Raw genomic sequence first — 10,026 nt, 5'->3', positions numbered from 1 at the left:
AGAAATGAGATACCAGGTTGGTGAACCAAGGCTTGGGCCTAGGTTTATTTTGGATCACCTGTGTTTAAGAGCCATACGTCTTATGATTTCAGCAATTTTTCTTCCTCACTTATGAGCTTTGGGCTAGAGGAAAGAAACTGTAGATCTCAACTTTCAAGTGGATGAGGATTTCCAATTTAGCCCAGGGATGAGTAACAGGCAGTGAAAATTAGTTCCTCCTAAACCATTGCCTTCAAATCCAATCATGCACCCCATAGCCACATTTCCATCAACAATGGACCACATATATGACAGTGGTCCAATATATTATAATACAATATTTTATTGTAACTTTTGTATACTTACATATGTTTAGATGTACAAATACCACTTTGTCATAATTGCCCACAGTATTCAATAGTAATATGCTGTGCAGATTTTTAGTCTAGGAGCAATATACTTTACTGTATAGCCTAGGTGTACAGTAGGCTATAGCATCTAGGTTTGTGTAAGTACACACTATATACATTCTCTCAATTATTAAATCACCTTAAGATGTGTCTCTCACATTTTATCTCTGTTAAGTGATGCATGACTGTAGATTTATGGTTGTATTTTCTTCACTGTATTTTATTTTAGTATCTATCTATTAATTAAGATCACAGTTCTACAGAGAAAAATGTTGATCTTGCCCAGACCCTTTAAAATCCAAGTATCAGTTTAGTGGTTCTGACATTTCCTTTTAAAATGCAGTTTAAGGTCCAAATGTTTCTCTCCTACATTGAAAACTGTCTTTCTGTTATTCATTGATTCATGAAAAATTAGCCTGCATCCTATACAAGATCTATATGTAACACATTTTGACTATTATCATAAATATATATTTTTAATTTATAAGACAGGAGATAATATACATATGTTTATATATATATATATCAATATTTGTTTATTTCACTTGACTTGTTTTATAATTTTTTGTTATTTTTGTGCTTTTCTGTGCCATTAATAAAAACACAAAATGTGTTTATAATTGCTTACATGCACACATTACATTTTAGAAGGAAAAATATTACTGACATGTGTTTCTTTAAAACTGATATTAATATCTCCTGGAACGTGTATTTGGTGAAATATGAGTTTTAAAAATTGCCTGTAATCCCAGCACTTTGGAAGGTCAAGGCAAGTGGATCACTTAAGGTCAGGAGTTCCAGCTCAGCCTGGCCAACATGGTGAAACCCAGTGTCTACTAAAAATACAGAAAATTAGGTGGGCATGGTGGCGTGCGCCTAATCCTAACTACTCTACTTGGGAGGCAGGAGAATCACTTGGACCTGGTAGGTGGAGGCTGCAGTGAGCCAAGATTGTGTCACTACTCTCCAGCTTGAGTGACAGAGTGAGAATCCATCTCAAAAAAAAAAAAAAAAGGAAAAGAAAAGAAGTATCCATTATTTCACATGCAATTGCAAAAAGTTTAATGGCAACCTCTGTCATTGCAAAAAGAAAAAAATAATAAAGATTTTCAATACGGTATATGTGTGTGTATGTGTACACATAATTGAGAACACTTCAAAAACTTAAGGTAGATTCCTACATAAACCAGTTAATTGAGAGTTAATTGAAGCAACGTATGAGATTCCTTGGTGTTGCACAGTTTAATAGCATAGCCAACAACCATATGTGGCTATTTAAATTTAAATTAATTAAAATTAAATAATAAAAATGTAGTTCCTCAGTCACTCTAGTCATAAAAGAAGCTACATGAGGTTAGCATCTGCCAAATGAACAAGAATATAGGACATTTTCATTATCACAGAAAAATGTATTGTATAGTTCTTCCTTAGCATCTCAATATTTTATGAATATAATTGAATATTTTTTAGATGATTTCTGACAAATCTGTAACTCATAAATGTCCAAGTTACTTCAAGGTCCTTTTCTTACACTGCCTTAGAACACCACCCAGAATGCCAACACACCGTATGACTTTAGTATTTGTTGGCGTATCATGAGACACATTATATATTCAATCTAAAATAATGAGGGACAGCAACCAGCATATGATGAGGATCTGGAGGTATGTAAGGTGTAAGGGTATGTGCAGAATTTCTCAGAATATTATGGAATAACACATTTTGCTTTCAGTTTATGTCCTAAAAGACAAACGGCTATTCTTTTAAATGAAACAGTATAATATAATTCTCTGTGTTAAAAGGATGTTAGAAAATGGAAACCAGAGCATATAGGAGAAACAAACACTCCAGTCACAAAGAACAGCAGGACAGAAAAAACTTATTCCAAGAGTTAACACAAATAATATACCATCAGCTTAAAAAAAAATAAAAAATACAGTGCAGGCCAGTTGTGGTGGCTCATGCCTGTAATCCCAGCACTTTGGGAGGCCAAGGAGGGCAGATCATGAGGTCAGGAGATCTAGACCATCCCGGCTAATAGGGTGAAACCCTGTCTCTACTAAAAATACAAAAAATTAGCTGGGCGTGGTGGCAGGCACCTGTAATCCCAGCTACTCAGGAGGCTGAGGCACGAGAATCACTTTAACCCAGGAGGCAGAATTTGCAGTGAGGCGAGATCGCCCACTGCACTACAGCCTGGGCGACAGAGTGAGGCTCTGTCTCAAAAAAGAAAAAAAAAAAAGAAGAAGAAGAAAAAAGAAAATACAGTGCAGGACAGCAATGTTGCATTTAAAAGGCAAATGTGGACTTATGCAAATGTAAAGTTTAGGGAAGATTTCCATCTATTTCAAAGGACTCTAAAAGACAATGGCATCTGAGGGGAAAAGGTGGATAGTCATACAGATACCATATAGAACGTAGAATATGAACCAGAATTAAACAAGAACCAAGAGAAAAGGAATTTGTATAGGATCAGACCTTGGCCACACTGATCATTGTTAACTGATCCTTAATAAGAAGAATCTAAAAGTTTAAACAAGAAATTTAGAAAATACATTACTAATATTTTTGAATCTCTGTACAAAGAGTATGTGTTTGGATTAATGTGTAATATGCATCTATATGATTTTATTAAGATATTTTAAAATGAGTTATCCTCAATATATTATTTTATTTTAGAAAATGAATTAATAAATCTCCTCCTACTCTCATGTCCAGAAAACTAGGGAGAGTGAGCCATACTTAATTATTAAAAGAAAAAAAATCTTTTCGAAGAGATAGCACTACTTTATGTATCAAATTTCCTTACAAAATGGCTATTTCTGGTATACAATAATATATTATGTTATACATATGTATAATATAATCTTAAGCACTTGGATTGTAGTCTTAAAAACTCTGTATATATGGGTCATTGCATTTACTACCATTTTGAACTTTGGAAATTACTTAATTCCACTGAAACTAGATTTCCTCATCTGTAAAATAAGGATAATATTTTCTTTCTAACTGATATGGAATATTTAAGTGAGATGATTATTTTAAATCACTTAGAAGTCTGCTAAAAGTAATGGGCAGGTTTTTAAAAATAGTTTAAATAGTTTGCACACAAAGATATTTTAAAATAGAAATATTGAGTAAATGCATATTTGTTGCTACAATTATCATTCACATTTTGCATTCCTTTACCTAGATACATTATTTTCCAGCAAATGTAACTAAACGTATTTTGGCATTTTATAGGAATTATTTGAGAATAAAATATTTTGGGACTTTGAAAGGAGTGTCTTGTTTTAGTTCTTGTCTTGACCCACATTGACAGGTAAATCAGGTACTTCTTTATTCTTCCAAGGTCATTTCTTCCAGTTGTGCTATCTACTTGGTATTCAGGCTTGCAAACCATCCTTTGAAGTTGTAGCCTTGTCTTATTCTTGATTGATCTTAAGCTTCTTTTAAACTGAAGCAAAGTTTGAGTAACAGTTCTAATCACCAAAGAATTCTTTCCAAGCAGTGTGATTCCCCCACCTGCATTTCACAGGCTTTATATTATCTTATAAGGGAAGAATAGAAGACTTTCAAAACGTATTACTGCAGTGAAACTTCACTCAAATTTATAGACTTCTGATCATTCTATTTGTCCTTAAATAATGTTTGGAGTAAAGGCGACAGTTCTTATGATGGTTGTCAATATTCAACAAAAGAAAAGTAATTACATACATTTATTTGTTTGACATATACAAATAATGTTTGGGATATCATTAAAGAATATTGATTTTTCTTATAATCACTGTACTCTCTTAGGAATATTGAGAAAAAAATTGCTCTTTATCTTATTTCCATATTCCATCTGTAGTAGCCAAATAACTTTTTAAAATATTAGTATTGGATAGAGTTTTGGAGAACAAGTCATTTTTAAGTCATTTTGTATTTAAATCTTTCAATTTGTGAAAGAGAATGTAAGAAACTCACCAAAGGCTACAATAGAAGTATATAGTAGAGCTAGGATCTGAACCAAATTTGTGTCTCTTTTTCTTTCACAAAATGAAGCATAATAAATACATTATATTACATGTTACTTTGTACTTCACCAAATATATGTCCTAGAAGTCATATCAATTTGCAAAGATCTTTTTTATACTTGCAACATACCTGCTTTTATATGTGCTCTTTTATTTATTTACATACCATTCATATCCATTTAAGCCACAAATATATGGGTGTTTAGAAGGTTTCCAATGGTTTACTGCTACAAATAATGTCACCATAATTGACCTGCAGATATGTTATTTCTGTCAATATATTGATGTGATTCTTCAGAGCACATTCCTACAATTGAGATTTCTGGTTATAAATATAGATTCTGGTATAGTTTACTTAGCTTTCGTCCAGTTCCCTTCAAGAAAGTTGTACCATTTTTAATTCTGAGCAGATGTCCATTCATTTATTGACATGCAATCTACATACCATAAAATTTACTCGTTTGAAGTATACAGTTTAATAGTTAATAATAGTTTTTTAAAGTATTCATGTATTTTTTAACTTTAGGACATTTTTATAATCCCACAAAAAAATCTCAAACCCATTAGCAGTCACTTCCTGTTCCCCTGACCCCACCTTTGGCCACTACCATTCAATTTCCTGTCTCTATAGACAAATAAAATAAAACACGCCTATTCTGGATATTTCACATAAATAAGATGATAAATATGTAGCTTTATCTACATGGCATTTTTCACTTAGCAAAATATTTTCAAGGTCCATCCATATTGTATCACTTTTCTGTACTTCATTCATTTTTATGGCTGAATAATATGCTACAATAATCTTATTTAACCATTAACTAATTGATTGAGATGCAGGTAGTTTTTAGTTTTTGACTGCTTTGCAAAGTGTTTCTATAAACGTTTGTGTACAGGTTTTTGTGTGGCCGTGTTATACGTACTTACGAAGGGAATTAATGAAACATATGATAACTTTACGTTTAATCTTTTGAAGACCTGCCACATTCCTTTCCAAACCTTTCCAGACAGCCAATTTCCTTTTCAGCATTTTAATTTCCCACCAGCAATGTATAAGGATTCCATTTTCCACATACTTGTTAAAACTTGTTCTTTGATTTTTTTTTTTTTTCATTTTAGCCACTGTTGTGGGTGTAAATTACTGTTTCATTATAGTTTTGAAATTTCTTTCTATTTATTGATGATCTTGAATATTTTCCCATGTTCTTATTGCCTTTGTATATCTTATTTGAAGAAATGTCTATTCACATTCTTTAGCCATTTAAAATTGAGATTGTCCTTATTGTTGAATCGCAAAGTCTTTATATATTCTGTGTATAACACTTACCAGGTATATAATATGAAAATATTTTCTCCCATTATGTTTGTTGTCATTTAAGTTTCTTGACTGTATCTTTTTAAACATAAACGTTGTATTTTTTTAAATTTTATTAAAGTACAATTTATTTACTTTCGCTTTTGTGGCTTGTGTTTTAGGTGTTGTTCTCGGAAACTGTTGCCTAATCTAAGGTCATGAAGATATACTGCTATGTTTTGCTATGAGAGTTTGACATCTCTACCTCTTACATTCAAGTCTGTCATCCATTTTAAATCAGTTTATGCACCTGGTGTTTTCATTATTTTGCATATAGATAGCCAGTTGTCTCAGTTCCATTAGTTAAAAAGGTTGTTCTTTCCTCATTGAATTAGCTTGGTATTTTTGTTGAAAATCAGTTGAGTGTTAAATATGAGCACTTATTTCTGGACTAGCCCAGTTGGGTTAACCAGTAGGTTAAATATCACTTTCTGCTTATGAGTGGAATTAATTTTTTATAGGTTTATGAGCTTATTTATTACATAACCATTTTTTTTCATGAAATGCCATGTGTTTTGCTCAGTTTTTTTAAATCAAAATTTTGTACTTTTTTTTCAATTTTTTCAGAGTTCTTTAAAATTTAGTGAGAACAGACTCAGGAAGCAATACAAGTAATTTAACATTAGTGGTCATCTGAAAATAAAATTATTTCTGACTACTGCCATTCAAATGTTTGCCCAAAAATTAAAATGAGGTTTTGTCAGTTAGTCCCAGCCTTATATATATTGTAGGGAAAGCAAAGCAGACAGTCCAGTTCATACTATTTCTTTACAGGAAAGACATAATTTCTATGCGTATTTACTAAATAAATTGTATATTTCACTTTGCTTTCTACTTTTCAAAGAGATGTGGATTTAGGTACCTTAATTTATTTGATCACCTAGTAATCACATCTAGGTATATATACTCTACTTTATTCCAGTGGGAATGATTTATTGTGCTCTTCTAACAAAAGAATGCTTTCTGGGGGAAAAAAAAAATGCTAGGGAAACTCTATTTTAGCCTATAGAATGACCACCTGCATCCTCTACTAAGTGAACTAGTGGCACATATAAAACCCGTCCTTTGAGGATGGTTTCCTTGTCTCCTTAAGGTATTTCATATTAGCTACAGTCAGCACTAAAATAATCTGAATCGATTTGTTGACTTCAACATTCTAATCATTTATTTATAAACATTAAAGACACGTGGGTAGAAAAGTTAATATTAACCTGACCGTTAAAAAATAAACAAAGATGAAAGTTTAATATATTCTGATGACAATAAAAGTATGTTTGCTTATTGACAAACTGATGATGAAGCATGTGTATTTATATAAACAGTGATTCCTCTATGGTTCTATAAAAACTAAATCTATCAACAATAAACTTAATCCTCTTAAGTTGCTTGATAATGGCTTCTGACATTGGCATTCATGGTTTCATAACCTCTCATCTTGAAGATTCCAAAAACCTTGGTAATATTTTTTAAGCATACTCTGAGAGACAAACCAAACAAAAGGATTACTGCAACACACTCAGAAATAAAAATGCTCAGCACTACACAAATGTACATGACAGAAAGTAAGGAAGCATGCAACATCCAATTGAAACTACATTAAAAATTTAGGTGAACAAGATTGCTCAGCTTGGAATGCAGCCAGGAGAAGGATAAAGAGTTTAGAGTTATCAGAGTGGAATAATGTGGAAATGCTAACTGCTAACACCAGACACCAACTTGTATAATTAAAACAGCTTTCTCACAATGAGAATAAATATTTTGTATGTATTTATACTTAATATATGTATATTAAAATTATTATAGCACTCTAGATATGAAAAAAGATTTGTTACAACTGTAACCACAATTAATAAAATTTGCATTAGAAAAATGACTACTTAAAGATATTTAAGCTGAGTTGTATCTTTTCTTCTAATTCAACTAATTTTGTTTAGTGATTCATTTAAAATTGTATTCCATAATTTTTCATATAAAAATCATAAAATGTGGGCCGGGCACGGTGGCTCAAGCCTGTAATCCCAGCACTTTGGGAGGCCGAGATGGGCGGATCACGAGGTCAGGAGATCGAGACCATCCTGGCTAACACGGTGAAACCCCGTCTCTACTAAAAATACAAAAAATTAGCCGGGCGAGGTGGCGGGCGCCTGTAGTCCCAGCTACTCGGGAGGCTGAGGCAGGAGAATGGCGTGAACCCGGGAGGCGGAGCTTGCAGTGAGCTGAGATCCGGCCATTGCACTCCAGCCTGGGCGGCAGAGCGAGACTCCGTCTCAAAAAAAAAAAAAAAAAAAAAAAAAAAAAAAAAAAAAATCATCAAATGTGGCATACAGTATAGTAATGTATTAAACTTTCTTTTCAGAACAGTTTTATGTTCACACCGAAACTGTTCAAAAAGTAAAATGATTTTCCACATACTCCCTGTCTGCACACATTTATAACTTCCCTTGTTGTCAACATCTCCCACCAGAGTGGTACATTTGTTACAATCTATGAATCTACATTAACAGAACATTATCACTGAAAATGTATAGTTTCCACTAGGATTCACTCTCGGTGTTGAACATTCTATGGGTTTGGACAAATGCATAATGACATATACCCACTATGATAGTATACAGAGCAGTTTTATCACCCTAAAAATTTTTACTGTTTGGCCTCACCATTCCTCTTTGCCCGCTAACCTCTGGCAACTATTGATCAGTTTATAGTCTCCATGGTTTTGCGTTTTCCAGACAATATAGTTGGAATCATACATATGTAGACATTTCAGATTGGCTTTCCGCACTTACCAATATGCATTTACTTTCCTCCATGTCCTCTTATGGCTTGATAGCTCATTTCATTTTAGTGCTGAATAATATTTCATTGTGTGGATGCATCACAGCTTATTTGTTCATTCACGTACCAGAGAATATCTTACTTGGTTCCAAAATTTGGCATGTACCATCTAAAACATGCACAATCTTAATGTACTAGCAAATTATTTTCATCACCTACTTTTTCTAATCTATATCTATATGAATAGTTTTTATCATATATTTTATATATATATCTTGGAATGTAATTTTGCATATGCATGTAATCAAAATAGTTTATATAACATTTTATTGTTTTAAGGTGTAATGTAACCTGTGGAAAAAAACATGAGAATATTGTTGTAGTTGAAGGATACAATACAATATGAACAAATGATTTTTTTTTTTTTTTTTTTTTTTTTTTTTGACATGGAGTCTCACTCTGTCGCCCAGGCTGGAGTGCAGTGGTGTGATCTCGGCTCACTGTAACCTCTGCTTCCTGGGTTCAAGCGAGTCTCCTGCCTCAGCTTCCCAAGTAGTTGAGACTACAGGCACATGCCACCATGCCTGGCTAATTTTTTGCATTTTTAGTAGAGACACGTTTCACCCTGTTAGCCAGATGATCTCAATTCCCTGAACTCGTGATCCGCCTGCGTCAGCCTCCCAAAGTGCTGGGATTATAGGCGTGAGCCACCAAGCCCTGACAACAAATGATATTTTAATGTATAAACCTGTGTAGTAGAAAGTGAGAAAAAGTAAAAGAAGGAATGTGGCTACAAGAATGAATACTATGTTGCAAATGCCACATGAAGGGAAGTCAAAAGTGGATAAAAGTCAGCAAAAAAGTAAATATTAATTAATTTAAACATTTTTGATAGAAAATCAGTAGAGAATTGAAAGTAAAATAATAATAAAATTTTACATGGAGAAAAGAAGTCTAAGGAAATTATACACTTTAGCTACAGACTCATCTTTTGTATTATGACAACAACAGGCTTTGTCAATGAATGATAGATCATTTTATAGAGAAAATAACGTAGAACTATAGCAGTATTCCTTGGAACAATTAGACGTAATTGTTTAAGACTTTGTCTCTGGGAAGACACAGGCCTGGATAGACAAATATTGCTGTATACAAAGACTCTATTAAACTAGTGATGCGCTACCATGTTCATATATACCACTCTGGTTAAAATTAAATATTTATAAAAGGAAACAGAAAATAATTTTCAGTTTTATGCCATATTCAAGTAGAGTAAAATACTGGCAGTGAATGTTTGACATATTTATATTTAGAGATCATGTTCAAGATGAGATTCCAACAGGAATTTTTTTATAAAAAATTTCCCAGAGGGAGACACTGAAAAATGAAAGAATGCTACTTTTCAGAAAGTAAAACATCATAAAGTGACAATAAACTTGAAGAAGCAAACTTTACAAACTATCATGTAAAAACCAAGTTTTTATTGACC

This window comes from Macaca nemestrina, chromosome 3 (assembly GCF_043159975.1).
Source record: "Macaca nemestrina isolate mMacNem1 chromosome 3, mMacNem.hap1, whole genome shotgun sequence".
Classification (NCBI taxonomy): Eukaryota; Metazoa; Chordata; class Mammalia; order Primates; family Cercopithecidae; genus Macaca; species Macaca nemestrina.
This window is presented reverse-complemented; position numbering follows the sequence as displayed.